The sequence below is a fragment of the Papio anubis genome, chromosome 4 (genome assembly GCF_008728515.1).
Source record: "Papio anubis isolate 15944 chromosome 4, Panubis1.0, whole genome shotgun sequence".
Taxonomy (NCBI): domain Eukaryota; kingdom Metazoa; phylum Chordata; class Mammalia; order Primates; family Cercopithecidae; genus Papio; species Papio anubis.
In genome coordinates this window covers 153,816,077-153,833,124 of record NC_044979.1, presented here as the reverse complement: position 1 = coordinate 153,833,124, position 17,048 = coordinate 153,816,077, and the positions used below count along the sequence as shown (strand labels likewise).

Sequence of the window (17,048 nt, the reverse complement as noted above, 5' to 3'; positions counted from 1 at the left end):
GAGATACCATCTCACACCAGTTAGAATGGCGATCATTAAAAAGTCAGGAAACAACAGGTGCTGGAGAGGATGTGGAGAAATAGGAACACTTTTACACTGTTGGTGGGATTGTAAACTAGTTCAACCATTATGGAAAACAGTATGGCGATTCCTCAAGGATCTAGAACTAGAAGTACCATATGACCCAGCCATCCCATTACTGGGGATATACCCAAAGGATTATAAATTATGCTGCTATAAAGACACATGCACACGTATGTTTATTGCAGCACTATTCACAATAGCAAAGACTTGGAATCAACCCAAATGTCCATCAGTGACAGATTGGATTAAGAAAATGTGGCACATATACACCATGGAATACTATGCAGCCATAAAAAAGGATGAGTTTGCGTCCTTTGTAGGGACATGGATGCAGCTGGAAACCATCATTCTTAGCAAACTATCACAAGAACAGAAAACCAAACACCGCATGTTCTCACTCATAGGTGGGAACTGAACAACGAGATCACTTGGACTCGGGAAGGGGAACATCACACACCGGGGCCTATCATGGGGAGGGGGGAAGGGGGAGGGATTGCATTGGGAGTTATACCTGATGTAAATGACGAGTTGATGGGTGCAGCAGACTAACATGGCACAAGTATACATATGTAACAAACCTGCATGTTATGCACATGTACCCTAGAACTTAAAGTATAATAATAATAAATAAAAAAAAAAAAAAAAAGAGATGAGGCTTATTTTTGATAAGATTTCAAAAGGATTTAACATATTCTGTGTGAAAAATATTTGAGTAATTGAGTTAGTAAATACTCAAATATTGATAAAATTACTCAATAATTACTAATTACTCAAATAATGCAAAAATAAAAGTATTCTCCAATTTTAAAGTACCCAATGCATCTCTGATACTACTAAGGACTTATGATCTGATTAAAGTCCAGCAGTCAGTTGCCTATATCTTAGTTAAGACCACTGGCATTGGAGGAAAATAAAAATGGACATTTTAGATTGTAATTTTCATTTCCAAACTCTAGCCCCCAAATCATCAAATATTAATTAATATAATATATATCAAATGGTATTTTAGATACATTTGAGATATATTTGAGGCATATTGTATTCCAAATAGAAATGAAAAGCACCTTGTAATTTAATATTCAGCATAAATATTCAATTGTTGAGGCAATTTAACAGAGAAAGTAACTATTTTCAATTCAAAAGTAAAATCAGTAAGCAATTCAAAAAAAAATTAAAGTCATTCTAAGGAGTGTATAACAAATAAGAAATTCAAAGTTGCCACTCTTTTCCCATAGAAAACCATGTAGTTGTAATAGTTATGTTTATTTCTCCAGTGTGTTCATCCGTGCTTTACAATGTTTTCAATATTAAAGCCTCTCAAAGGCTTTAAACAATGCCTTTTATGCCCACAGACTTAGGATATTGAGTTCTTATTAATACCACTTAGATGTATCTAGAGGGTACTTACTCGAAGAAATCATTCATGGCTATAACCTAAGGACTGAAGAAACATTTCAGCGCAGAAAAAAAAAAAGATGCTCAAGATCAGTGAAGGAGGGAAACTGAACAGCAGCTCAAAGCTGAACATTCAATTTATAAAACCTTAAGATAGAAAACTGATCTAGGGAAAGTGTTTTAAAGCATAAAATCTTAGCAAGTTAAGACTGTAGAAAAATTAATATTCTTGAACCCTGGGCACTTGACTCAGGAAAAAGCCAGATAGCTATAAGACATGGGGCCAAATTTGATATCAAGTATTAATAATGTAAAATTGAATGAGTCCCTTAATCAACCATTATTTAGTGATTGGCTTCTACTGCAATGGATTATGTTAAATTTAGGGATTCTAATGACATTGAATTTTATCTAATGATAAAATTCAAACTCTGCCCTCAAAAGAATGACTTTTTTTTTGGTAAATAATTTCCCTCCTTCACAATATAAAAACTAATAGAACAAATAAGAACTAATATGTAGAGTGATTTAAAAATATAAATCAAAGCTCTAACTCATTCTGAGCTAGAGGGTTAAAAATAAAACTACGAGCCTCTAAGTACAAGTATAATGGTGTCCACAGGTAAGAACATGAAAATTATTACCACTACTGCTGAGAGTATCTACAAAGGACAAGAAGATAGAAGAAAAAGTAACCAGGAACGGGTCATTAAGAGAGAGGGGAAAACATTTGGGAATATGACAGATGATAAGCCTAAAATTATAGGACCAAAATATAAAGGTTTTGTTTGAAATGTTACAGGCTTCCACGTTTATTTGGAAAGCAATGTGAAATTCCTGAATACATTTATGTAAGGAGAGAATATGATTCGATTATGATATTAAAGAGATGACTCTGTCAGCAATATGGATATCGGGTTTGTATTTAGGAAGACACTTAAGATGGAGAAAATATTTACATCTGTTACCAGCAAGAAATAATGTGGTCTTCAAAAAACAGATGGAAATACACACATTTTAAAATAAATTTTGAAGGCAAAATCAATAAGAGCTAGTAAAAATTTTGATACGGGGAAAGAGAATATAAAGTGAGGGTTGATTTCAGGTTTCTAACTGACTTGTTAAGAAAGTTGAACATATTTCCCCTAACCCTATCCCACTCAATTTAATACATGGTCCCATACAGGAGTTCATTCAGTGAAGTATACAATTTCATAGGATAGGAGAATTACAACTTACAGCCAGATAGATGCAGCATACAGATGCAGCATACTCTGTGATTCACAGAAACACATTGTTAAAATAATTAGCATGTTACTGGTCTTGCAGATATTTAGACTAATGTGCTGTCAATGAGAGCAGACCCAAATATTCTAGAGTTGCGTTCCCTGTGATATAAATTGAAACGGGTAGCACATATTATGCCTTATTGTGTGCCATAAACTATTCTAATCTCTTTACAACCATTAACATATTTAATTCTCTACACATCCCTACTAGATAAGTACTATTATCTTCTCCAGTTGACACATGAGGCATCTAAGACATAATGAAATTACAAAGTCTTCCAAGGGCATGTGACTGCTACCAGAATTCAAGCCTAGCCAACCAGGCTGCAGTGTTTTTTCCTTGCTCTTCATACTTAGTTCCTTTGATTTGCATATCTATCTATCTATCTATCTATCTATCTATCTATCTATTTCTTTGTCTATGAGAATTTTAATGAGTAAAAGTGATAAATTCACAGTGATAAAGATAGGAATGTCATGACTCCTGAACTATCAGCCACAGCTTTAAATTTCTTTTTCATTTCAGTTTATTGATGAAATTGTTCAGTAGATAAATGTAGTATAAAAGTATCATCAGACAAATAGTGCATAATAATCTTATTTATATGTGAAAGTAGAACTCACAGAAGCGGAGAGTAGAAAAGTGGTTATCAGGGACTGGGAGCGTGGAGAGAGAGTGGGGAATTCAGAAGATTTTGGTCAAAGGATCCACAAATTTTATTCATTTGTTTATTTTGATACAAAATCTCACTCTGTCACACAGGCTGGAGTGCTGTGGCATGATCGTGGCTCACTGAAGCCTCTGCCTCTCAGGTTCAAGCAATTCTCATGCCACAGCCTCCCGAGTAGCAGGGATTACAGGTGTGCACCACCATGCCCAGCTAATTTTTGTATTTTTAGTAGAGATGGGATTTTGCTATGTTGTTCAGGCTGATCTTGAATTCCTGGCCTCATGTGATCCTGCCTTGGCCTTCCAAAGTGCTGGGATTGTAGGCATGAGCCACCGTGCCTGGCCAAAGGACCCAAAATATAAATTAGAGAGGAGTAAGTTCACTAGATCTATTGAGCAACATGATAACTATAGTTAATAGCAATGTATTGTATATTTAAAGATTGCTCATAGAAGATCTCAAATGTTCTCATTACAAAAAATAAAATGATAGTTATGTCAGGTACTAAATATGCTAACTAGCTTGATTTCACCATCCATAATATAAACATGTATCAAAACATATGGGGTGTGTGTGTGTGTATATATGTATATATACACACTATATATTAAATTTCCTTTTTCAATTAAAAAATAAATATTTAAAAAGTATAATAGATAATTTGAAGCTGAACACCTTTCCCATTCTGTCAAGGAAAGGTAGAAAAGACCACTTGTGTTTAAAGAAATGCACTGGCAAAAATTGGAAAAGTCAACAATTGCTAGATGTTACAAAAGTATCCAAATTTAAGTGAATTTCACACCATGGAAAGCCATTTTCCACTAGGTGACAAAGTGGTTCTGTTATGGTTATATTAGTATAAATGAAATTCAGTAGCAATCGACAACCCTAGGGAGACTGGAATATTTCTTTTTGCTTTTGCAACAGAGGCATCACAAATTGCATGTATTTTATCTAATTTGAGGTGAATTCTTGCAGACTTGATACAGCAGTCTTGGAATGTTTGCAGATTTATTCCAATTATAGTTATGCCCTGTAGTAGGAAGATGTCTTAAAAAATAGAAGGTAGCATCATGTTGGAAACTGTGATATTAGTTTAAAAATGTTTAGAAATTTGATTTTTTTTTTTTTACCTTTTATTGTTGGGAATAGCCCTGAAAAAGCCTTGTGTCTGAATTTCCAATCTTGAGAAATCATTTATCATTCAGTTTTCAGTAGTACTTTCAAAGAAAGAAAATGTTAATAAATCACTAGAAACTTTCAGATTAGTGCTAACAAATGCTTCTCCTTCACTTCCCAGTAAAAATGATGCAAACTTCTTAGGTGATTTAATTTCATTATTGCAAAGAGATAGTTTTAATCCACTTCTGAGAGGGATGGGAATATTGAAATGATGCAAAAGATAGAAACGTAGTGGAGAAGTATGATAGCCACAGGGAAAAGCTGCCGCAGGGCCCTTTGTGCTTCCAATGAACCCAACGCTCTTGAATTGAAGTCAGTGTCTTAATTAATTCAGTAGCATGTGGCAATTCAGCCTTTAAGAAGGCTGATTCTGAATCTGTATCTAATAAACTCAGAAGTTGTCTGCACTGTTCTTGAAAAAAAATACATGGTTTTAGGAATCATTGCAATCTTAAGTAGATTTGAGAAATTCCAGCTTAAAACTATCAAAGTTAAATCAATTTTACTTAGCATGTTCTGGAGAAGCCTGGCATAATAAACAAATAGCATAATTTCATGTTATTTATAACTTCTAGCAAGCTATTTGAGATCTGTGACAACAGATGTTTAGCAAAAACCACAATTACTTTTGCACCAACCTAATATACAGATTGTCTTAATAATAAAATGTTTTTTCAAGAGGCTATTTTGCCATTTTTGAGGTCTCCACAGATTATCAGAGCTACTAGCTGCAAAATATTTTTTAGTTTCTTGCTCTCCTTAATACTTAAAGAAGATAAGTGTTTTTTTCATATCAACAATGACAACCAGATAAAACATTAAACATATGTATTCTTTTCCTAGGATATAACTCTACATCCTAAATCACAATAAATAAATTTGGTTTCTTATTCACTGAGCCAAGCAACATTGTGATATGGTTTGGCTGTGTCCCCAAACAAATTCTCATCTCCAATTGTGGTTCCCATAGTCCCCACATGTCATGGGAGGGTCCCCATTGGCAGTAGTTAAATCATGGGGGCGGTTACCCCAATGTGGTTTTCATGAGAGTGAGTTCTCATGAGATCTGATGGTTTTATAAGGGGCTTTCCACCCTTTGGTTGGCACTTCTGTCTCCTGCTGCCTTCTGATTAAGTACATGTTTACTTCCGCTTCCACCATGATTGTAAGTTTCCTGAGGTCTCCACAGCCATGCAGAACTGTGAGTCAATTAAACCTCTTTTCTTTATAAATTACCCAGTCTTGGGTATGTCTTTATTAGCGATGTGAGAATGGATTAATATACATTCCTTGAAGACTCCTCCAGCTCCACATTCACATGTTTTGTTTCTCAAAATTTGTGTTTATCAAAGAATGATACCATTTTGGAACTAGAGATAACAAAGAGAGCAACATTAGAAGATGCTTTTAGAGTCACTGTTGGCAAAACTATACTGAAATTTTTGGTAAAATAATATTTCAAAGAAATAAAAATCAGTAGCCTTCTTTAGACATTCTCTTTGTAAGAGGGTCCCATTTTCTTAAAAAATAAAGCAGTATAGTCTGCCTTTTAACTAAAGAGAATTACTTCATTCATTGTTCAAGGGACTTTTAACAAATAATTCTTATTTATTATAGAAGACTGTGCACAGTAATATGAAATTATAATAAAATAAAAACTTCTACAATGGTAATCAAGTAAAAAAGATTATTTTAATCCACAAAATAGTAATTAAATTATAAAATAGAATATAAATGGCATTAAAGTATCACTAAGAGTTCTATGAATGTCTCAAAAAGGAACAGTAGCTCTTGGGGTCTTTCCCAAGGTGATACTTTTATTGAATTTGCCCTTCAAAATTCAGGGAAAAGCATTCCAGGACAACGTAATAAATTAAAACAGAGGTTTGTGTACCAGAAAAAGAAAGATAAGAGGTCTTTAAACTCTGCTCATTTATCACAGTGGGTGTGCGTTTATCACATAAGGAATGTGAAGGAAATGTTTATGTCAGACAGTAAGAGTATGAAGAATTTGAAATTAACAACAAATGAAAAGCCACTGCATGTGTGTTTTTATATGTACATATGTATGTATGCTGAGTGGTGAAGAGGTTTGATAAAGGTTATAACACTAAGAAGTACCAAGCATTAATTTGGTAAATACAGAGATCAAATTAGATGAGAGATAATAGACAAGAACATATCAAGGAAGCTATGTCATAATAATAGTTAGTATAATAACAATGAAGTTGGCAAAGGAAAAAAAAAGTCAAGAGAGTCATAATGGGCGTGGAGAGACAGAGGAAAAAGTACATGTTTGATGAGATGGGAATAGTCAACTATTGCTCAAACATTTTTTAATTTGACATTAAGTCATCACTTTTTGTATAAACATAAAGCTTTTAAACATATGACTATAGGCACATAAAGGGAAATCTATGTGTACAATGAAGCTTAGAATAATACTGTCTATAAGATTGCATTATTAGTTATATTTATTCTCCATTACTGACATTAATTAGGTTTTGACTAAATCATTAGAACTATTATATGTACATATAACTACTAGAGAATATTAGAGAAGAAACATTCCCCCATGATTTTAGTCTTAGTCACTGTTTCCAATTTAAAATCATCACCGGTCAAATTATATGGAAATAGTCAACCTTCCCCCTCAACTCAGAAATAGCATTAGAATCAGAAAATTGACATCACCTAGTGAATAGGGTCAAGCGCTGCTGTAGCAGCAAATTTAACACATATATTCAAACTCTAGACGTCAATGGTACAAAAATGTCATTGACCAAGCTGTCCTCTTCTACAAATAAGGTAACTGCTAGTTTTTTTTTAAATTACTATTCTTTGGTGGCCTTATATAACAAGTTCAATGACCTAAGTTCTGACCTTCCAATTCAGACACATACCAAAGACATACAACAGTTTCCAGACATAAAATTCACTTTCACCTTAAATTAACAAGATGTGGAGGACATTAACCAGTATGTGACCCTGAGAAAATGATTTGATATCACTTATCCTTGCTTTATGAAAATATATTAGGGAACAGCTAGAATGTCTTATCAACCTCTGAGCAAATAAAGAGAAAGTTCTCAGGGAAGACTATTTCAACCTAGTGTTGAAAAGCAATTTGAAGTTAATTGCCCAATCTTGAGACAGGATTACTAGTTCCCCAGTCTCCAGGGCAGAAGTTGAATCTTAATGGAGAAGGGATATTACTCCAGAAGGAAGTATAATGACTGTCCTTGGTGAGTCTGTGATTGCAGAAGCAATGGTCTGTTAAATGACGCGTAATCCTCCAGAGAGGAACTCTCTGATCCAGAACTTAGTAATGAAAGTTAGATCAGGGACAGAACCATCTAAGTTCCCTCCCTTGCTAATATTTCTAATGCTCAAGGAAGATGCAGAGAACAGATGGTCTTCAAGCTGAAGAAATTCTCATAATGAATGACCACAGTCACCGCAAGGACATGATACAATGAGCTTAGTAGAAGCAAGTATCCACAAAGGGCTATCGGGGTTATAGTTGACCCTTGAACAACATGGCTGAACGTGCTGACCTCTATACCATCAGAAATATGCATATAACTTTTAAGTCCTCCCAAACTTCACTACTAATAGCCTATCATTGACCAGAAGCCTAACCTATACTATAAACAGCATATTAACACATATTTTTTATGTTATGTGTATTTTATACTGTATTCTTATAATGTAAACTAGAGAAAAGAAAATGTTAAGATAATCATAAGCAAGAGAAAACGTGCTTACTGTTCACTAAATGAAGGTGAATCACCCTAAAGGTATTCATCCTCACTGTGATTAGTCTGAAGAGGAAGAGGAAAAGGAAGGATTTATCTTGGTGACTCAGGGGTGGCAGAGGAAAAAAAATCACATACAGTGATACCTATGCAATTTAAACCTGTGTTCTTCAAGCATCTACTATATATTTATATGTATGTAAAATATACATATTTTTATATATGTTAAATATATTTAATCAATTCAGTGGGAGCACAGCCAGTGACATAGAAAATATTGTATAATTGCATGCTACATAACAGTTAATAAACTTTAAGAAAGTTTCATTTTGATGCACTGTTGCTAATATGTGTAGAAGCTTTACTTACATTTTTTTTATGTACCTAATAAAGGATTTTCTCAGATTCTCTGGGCCAAAGAAGTGTAACATTTCAATATTTCTTGAGCACAGGATCATCTCTATTGCCAAATTGTGAGATAAATGAAGTTGAATTCTCTACACAGCTACAGTTTACTATTCATAAACATCTCAATAATCATTTGAAACAATGATGTGTGACATCAGTTATATCTCTGAAAGCATCCTCCATTCTTTAATTCTCTTATACCTAAATAATCAGAATTCATCATTTGATTAAATAATGACTGGAGGGATCCATCTTTACACATTGCCTGTTTTCATATGAAGAAAATTATTTAATTTTCTCTCTTAATTGAAATATCTTTCTTATGATGCATGAGAGGTTCAATAGGTGATATATTATAAACTATATGTATTATAAAATTTAAAAATATTGAGTTAAATATATTTATTCTAATATAATTTAAATTTTGAATGAAATAATTTTAATATAAATATATTAACTAATTTTTTCTTAGTTTTATGTTTGTGAGAAATTTGCATTCCACTGAAATTTATGACTTCTTGGCTAACTGTACTTATTATTGGTTGTGATTATTTTATTGTTTTGTTTTATTTTTTATCCAGTGACTTCCTCCTTCTATACATACCTGTAAATATTGCACACACAACTCACTTTTTATTCTAAGCAAAGAATTTTATGAATTTGCCGTCTTATTGATATTTCAGCATTTCTCAATTTTGAGTAATAAATATCTGAAAGGATACTAAAGGTATGATATTTGGGGAGAAACTATGCTGTCTAACAAGGTAAAATGAAAGTTAAACCTAGTTAAGATTTATTTACAAAAGATTTCAAGAAGTTTTAATTTGCTGATATGTATTGTGATTCTTAAAGACAGCATAGATAGTGCATAATTGTGCAAAATATTTGAGGAATTCTGTTTTTACAAAGCCTCTTGCAGAATGGTTAGTCACTAAACATACTTTACAAAGTGATACATGATTGTAGTACTCATTTTATTTTTCCTTTTTTGCAAGAAAAAGATATGAATATATGAACTAACAGAATACAACATTATAACAAACATTTTTAAAATATACATGTAAATATTTGAATAATACTTGTAACTAAAGTTAAGGGAAGCATAAAAATAATGGTATAAAATATTATACAATTCCTGACATTTTTTTCAAAATAGAGCCTGATGAATATTCACTTGTTATATTCTCTATCAAATACTAATTAAAAGTCTTTGAATAAAAGGCTTAGGAATCATCATATTCAGAGGTATTTAATTTCCTATATACAATTCAAAAATATTTTACATTTATAAAAGGTAATAAAATTATTTCATCACCCAGGTATTAAACCTAGTGCCTATTTGTTATTTTGTCTGATCTTCTCCCTCCTCCCACCTTCCACCTTCCAGTAAGTCCCACTATGTGTCGTTCCCCTCTATGTGTCCATGTGTTCTCATCATTTTGCTTCCGCATATAAGTGAGAATATACAGCATTTGGTTTTCTGTTGCTCTATTAGCTTGCTAAGAATAATGGCTTCCAGCTTCATCTATGTCCTTGAAAAAGACATGATCTTGTTCTTTTTTACAGCTTTGTAGTATTCCATGGTATATATGTACCACATTTTTTTATCCAGTCTATTATTGATAGGCATTTGGGTTGATTCCACATCTTTGCTATTGTAAGTAATGTTGCAATGAACATACATTTGCATTTGTCTATATAATAGAATAATTCATATTTCTTTGGGTATATATCCAGTAATGGGATCTCTGGATAGAATGGTATTTCTAACTTCAGGTCTTTGAGGAATCACCACATGCCTTCCACAATGGCAGAGCTAATTTACACTCCAACCAACAGTGTATAAGTGTTCCTTTTGCTCCACCTCGGCAGCATCTGTTATTTTTTGTTTTTAATAATAGTCATTCTCACTGGTTTGAGATGGTGTCTCATCATGGTTTTGATTTTCATTTCTCTAACGATCAGTGATATTGAGTTTTATTTCATATGATTGTTGGCCACATATATGTCTTCTTTTGAAAGGTGTTGTTCATATCCTTTGCCCACTTTTTAATTAAGTTATTGGTTCCTTTTTCTTGTAAAATTGTTTCCGTTGTTATAGTTCTCCATTGCTCATTGATGTCAGGTTTGTTGAAGATTAGATAGTTGTAGGTGTGTGGTCTTACTACTGAGTTCTCTATTCAGTTCCATGGGTCTATATATCTGTTTGATATAGTTTGGCTGTGTCCGCACCCAAATCACATCTTAACTTGTAGCTCCCATAATTCCCACGTGCTGTGGGAGGGACCCAGTAAGAGATAATTGAATCATGGGAGCGGTTTCCCCCAAACTGTTGTTGTGTTACTAAATAAGTCTGCTGAGAGCTGATGGTTTTATAAGGGGAAACACCTTTTGCTTGGTTCTCTTTCTGTTTCTTTCCTGCTGCCATGTAAGATGTGCCTTTCACCTTTCATCATGATTGTGAGGTCACCCCAGCCACACGGAACCATGAGTCCACTAAACCTCTTTTTCTTTATAAATCACCCAATCCCAGTTACGTCTTTATCAGCAGCATCAAAACGGACTAATACACTCTTTTTGTACCAGTACCATGCTGTTTTGGTTACTGTAGCCCTGTCAAATAGTTTGAAGTTGGGTCACATCATGTCTCCAGCTTTATTCTTTTTGCTTCCAATTGCCTTGGCTATTCAGGCCCTTTTGTGGTTCCATATGAATTTTAAAATAGGTTTTTTCTAGTTGTGGGCAGAATGTCAATAGTAGTTTATAATAGACATAGCATTGAATCTGTAAATTGCTTTGGGTAGTATGGCCATTTTAACAATATTGATCCTCCTATTCATGAGCATGAAATATTTTTTAATTTGTTGGTGTCATCTCTGATTTCTTCTAGTAGTGGTTTGTAATTTTCCTTGCAGAGACCTTCACCTCCCTAATTGGCTGCATTCCTACATATTTTATTCATTTTCTGACAATTGTTAATGGGAGTTCATTCATGATTTGACTCTAAGCTTGACTGTTGTTGGTGTATAGGAATGCTAGTGATTTGTGCACACTGATTTTGTATCCTGAGACTGCTGAAGTTGCCTAACAACTAAAGAAACTTTTGGGCTGAAACTCTGGAGTTTTCTAGATATGGAATCATGTCATCTGCAAACAGAGACAGTTTGACTTCCTCTTTTCCTTTTTGAATACCCTTCATTTCTTTTTTCTTGTCTGATCTCTCTGGCCAGAACTTTCAAAACCGTGTTGAATAGGAATGGTAAGAGAGGACATCCTTGTCATGTGCCAGCTTTCAAGGGGAATGCTTCCAGCATTTGCCCAATCAGTATGATTTTGGCTGAGGTTTGTCATAGATGGCTCTTATTATTTTGTGATATGTTCCTTCAATATTTAGTTTATTGAGAATTTTTAACATGAATAGATATTGAATTGTATCAAAAGCCTTTTCTCCATCTATTGGGACAACTATGTGGTTTTTGTCTTTGGTTCTGTTTATGTGATGAATCACGTTTATTGATTTGTGTATGTTGAACCAAACTTCCATCCCAAGGATAAAGCCTATTTGATCGTAGTGGATATGCTTTTTAACGGTGCTGCTAAATTAGGTTTGCCAGTATTTTGTTGAGGATTTTTGCATTGATTTTCATCAAGGATATTAGTCCAAATATATTTTTGTTGCTGTATCTCTGCCAGGTTTTGGTATCAGAAAGTTGCTGGTCTCATAGAATAAGTTAGAGAGAAGTCCCCCATCCTTCTCAATTTTTTTGGAATAGTTTCAGTATTAATGGTATCAGCAGTCTTTATAATTTAGAGGAGTTATAGGTTCAAAGCAAAATAATTGAGAGGACAGTACAGACATTTTTATATACCATCTGCCAATAAAAATGCATAGCCTCCCACATTATCAATACCCATTCCCCCAAGTCCATGGTTTACATTAGACTTTACTCTTTTTGCTACACATTCTACATGTTTGATCAGGTATATAATAACATGTATCCATCATTATGGTATAATAGAGAATATTCTCACTGCTTTACATATTCTCTGTATTCTGCCTATCCATCCCTCCTTCCTCTCTGAACTCTGGAAATCATTGATTTTTTTCTACTGTCTATTTATAGTTTTTCCTTTTCCAATGTCTGACAGAACTATACAATATGCAGCCTTTTCAGATTGGCTTCTTTCACTTTGTAATATACAGTTAAGTTTCTTCCATGTCTGTTTATGGTTTGATAGTCCATTTCTCTTTAATGCTGAATAATATTGCATTGTCTGGATATACTACGGTTTATACATTCACCTACTGAGGAATATCTTGTTTACTTCCGATTTTTGACGACTAAAAATATAGCTGCTAGGCCAGGCATGGTGGCTTATGCCTGTAATCCTAGCACTTTGGGAGGCCAAGGTGGGCGGATCTCAAGGTCAGGAGATTGAGACCATCCTGGCTAACATGGTGAAACCCTGTCTCTACTAAAAATACAAAAAAATTAGCCAGGCATGGTGGCAGGCACCTGTAGTCCCAGCTACTCGGGAGGCTGAGGCAAGAGAAAGGCATGAACCCAGGAGGCAGAGCTTGCAGTGAGCCGAGATCATGCCACTGCACTCCAGCCTGGGCAACAGAGCAAGAGTCTGTCTTAAAAAATAAATAAATATATATATATATATATAGAGAGAGAGAGAGAGAGCTGCTATAAACGTCCATGTGCAGGTTTTTATATGGACATTAAGTTTTTATTCTTTTGGATAAATACCAAAAAACACAATTGCTGGTATCTATTATTGTCTTAATTTGTATTTCTCTTATGACATATGATGCAGAGTATCTTTTCAAATGCTGTTTTGACATACATTTATCTTTTTCACTTAAGTGTCTGTTAAGATCTTTGGCCAATTTTTAAATTAGGCTTAATTTTTTATTGGGTTTTAAGGGGTTTTTTGGGTATATTTTGAATAAAAATTCTTTATCGGATACATCTTTTGCAAATTATTTTTCCCCAGCATATTGCTTGCCTTCTCCATCTCTTGGCATTATGTTTTGCAGAACAGAAGCTTTTAATTTTAATAAACTTCAGCTGATCAAGTTTTTCTTTCCTTCATCATGTCTTTCCTGTTGTAGCTCAAAAGTCATCACCATACCCAAAGTCATGTAGGTTTCCTCCTATGTCCTCATATAGGAGTTTCATTGTTTAAATTTTATATTTAGGTCTAAGATCCATTTTGAGTTAATTTTGGTGAAACATGTAAGAAGGCTTAGTCTGTTTTGTGCTGCTATAAAAGAGTAGTTGAGATGAGTAATTTAAAAATAACAGAAATTTTTTTCTCTTAGTTCTGGATGCTGGGGAATCCAAGACCAAGATGCCATCAGGTTAGAGCCTGGTCTCTGATTCCAAGATGGCTCCTTGAATGGTGCATCCTCTGGAGGAGAGGAACTCTATGTTTTCACATGGCAAAAGAGCAGAAGAGAGAGAACCTACTTTCACAGTCTGTTTCTGAAACGTTTCTTTATGAGGCCAGAGTCCTCATGACCTAAACATCTCTCATTAGGCCCCACTTCTCAACTTTGTTGCATTCGAGATTGTTTCCAACACAGGCACTTCTGAGGACACATTCAAACCATAGCATTCCACCCATTGCCCCAAAATTCATGTTCTTCTCACATGCAAAATACATATGTTCCATCCTAATAACCCTAAAAGTCTTAACTTGTTTCAGCCTCCATTCTAAGGTATAAGTTCAAAGTCTCATCTAAATCACATATGCATGAGTCTCAAGGCGTTTATCCTCAGGCAAATGTCCCTCTAGCTATCAGCCTGAGAAATCAAACAGGTATTTCCAAAATACAGTGATGGGACAGCCACAGGATAAATATTCGCATTACAAAAGGGAATATTAGGAAACAAGGAAAAAGAAACAGGTCTTAAATAAATCCAAACCCAACAGGGTAAACAACATTAACTCTTAAGGTTTCAAAATAATTTTGACTTCATGTCTTACCTTCCGGATATCCTGGAGTGGGGGTCTCAGCCCCATGACATTGCTGAATGCAACCCACACAGCTCTCTAAGATTGCCTTTGGGTGCTTGAGGTTTCCCAGACTGGCACTGCAGGTTGATGCCTCTGCAGTTCTGCGGTCTCAGGAGCAGCTCTTCTCCCATACCTCCACTAGGCATTGCCCTAAGAGGAACTCTCTGCAGTAGTCCCTCAGAGTGCCACTGGGCATTGCCGTAGCAGGAGCTCTGTGTGGCATTCTTTGAAATCTACACAAAGAGACCCAAGTCACTACAGCTCTTACACTTGGTGAGCCTGAAGCATTAGCACAACATGGTTGTGGAAATCATCCCACATGGGCCTGCTTGAGCCGCAGCTGGGGTAACCAAGGAGGCTGAACCAGAATATGGGAAGCAGAAACGCCAGACAACCCTACGCAGGGAACCCCAATGTCCGAGAGGTACCCTGGCCCTGTCCCCTTAAACTGTTCTATATTCAAAGCCCTAGCATACTGGATCTGATGAGAGGAACAGCCTTGAAAATTTCTGAAACACCTTTGGTGTCATTCTTCCATTTTCTAGATGAATAATATCTGGCTTCTATTTGTCTATACTCATCTCCTTATCAAAATGTCGTTTGGCCCCACGCTTGTGTTTTCCCTTGAACAAGCTTTTTATCGTCATCTGGGCTGGTGGAGAATTTTCCAAATCTTTATGTTCTGTTTCTCTTTTAATTTTAGGTTCCATTTTTAAATAATTCATTTTTTTCTTACATTTTACTAAAAGCAGTTAAGAGAAGCCACACAATTTCATCAATATTTTGCTTAGATGTGTCTTCCACCAGATATCCTAGTTCACGGTTCTTAAATTCTGCCTTCCATAAAGCCCTAGGGCATGAATACAATCTGGCTAAATTGTTTGCCATTTTATAACAAGGATGGCCTTTCCTCCAACTTCCCAATAAAATAGTTTTCGTATCCATCTGAGATGTCATCAGAAGGGCCTTAACTGTCCATCTTTCTACTGAAATTCTGTTCATGACCATTCAGATAAATTCTATGACTTAAGCTCTATCTACAGCTCTTCATTTCTTCTGAGCCCTCACCAAAGTTGCTCTTAATTCTCTTTTACAGCAATCTTCACAGCAACTGATGCTTTGTCCAGTCTTTCTACCAAGTTCCATCAGCTTCTACTAAGTTTCCATATATTTATGAAATTATTTCCATATTTTTAGGTATTTTTATAGTGACACCTCATTTCTCTTATACCCATTCCTGTGTTTGTTTTCTCATACTATAAAAAAAATTATCACAGATTGGGTAATTCATAAAGAACAGAAATTTATTTTCTCACAGTTTGGGGGGCTGGAAAGTCCAAAGCATTGTCACCTACTGTCTTGCAAGGACCTTCATGCTTCATCCTTACTGCGCATAAGACAGAAGGGCAAGAGGGACAAGCATTATCGCAGAAGAACAAAAGAGAGAACCCACTTCTGAAACCACCTTTGCTAAAAATCATGTTAGTGGGAAAATTTGACAGTGAAACGGATCTGAGCTAACTCACCCCACCTCTTACCTTTCCTTATTTATTCCTGGACTATTGGCCAAGCTAACTTTGGAAGACATTTGAGCTGTAGTTTAAATGATAATAGGCCTTTCCCCAAAACTCAAACGGTTTTGTAAAGCTAATGAGAGGCCAGGGGGCTGTGGGGAGGAGTGGCACCTGGGTCCTGCTAAGGCACAGAAATAAACAATTGTCAGCCATTATTCTGGAGGTTATAAGAATGCAACTTCCCCAATTATTCCTGCAAATAACATCACTATTGTAGAACCTAAGGTGGGTCTTTTGGATTATCTTTTCAGGTTTTTTGCATAACTGAAGCCCATGGCTCCACTTGGACTCACCAACCCTGCTTCTGTGGCCACACCCAAGAGCAATTTACCCACAGGAGGACAGCGTAGACCCACTATGATTTCATCTCTGCCCCAGCCAATCAGCAGCAAGCACCTGCTACCTGGCCACTCCTACTACTTCTGCCAAATTGGCTTTGATAAACCCCTAATCTATGAGCTTTGAAAAAGATCATTTGAGTATGAACTCCATTTCTCACATGGTGTGGCTGGCCTTGTGTCTATTTTACTCTTTCTCTACTATAGTGACATAGTCTTTTTTTATGCAGCAGACACGGAATACCCCTTGGGCAGTTACATTTCTGCCAGACCTTACAATGGCATTAGTGCATTTATGAGGATGGAGGCTTCATGACCT

The 17,048-nt window shown here is 35.2% G+C and overlaps 1 long non-coding RNA gene across 2 annotated transcripts in view; it reads right to left on the bottom strand.

The window, feature by feature from the left end:
• The window catches only part of LOC116274570, a 59,324-nt gene extending 42,612 nt beyond the window's left edge, over positions 1-16,712 (bottom strand). For both annotated transcript variants that reach the window (XR_004183340.1, XR_004183339.1), the window contains exons 1-2: positions 16,685-16,712; positions 14,788-15,050 (exon numbers count right to left, since the gene is read on the bottom strand). This is a non-coding gene — a long non-coding RNA (uncharacterized LOC116274570). The remainder of the gene's footprint in view (positions 1-14,787; positions 15,051-16,684) is intronic.
• Positions 16,713-17,048: the final 336 nt, after the last annotated feature.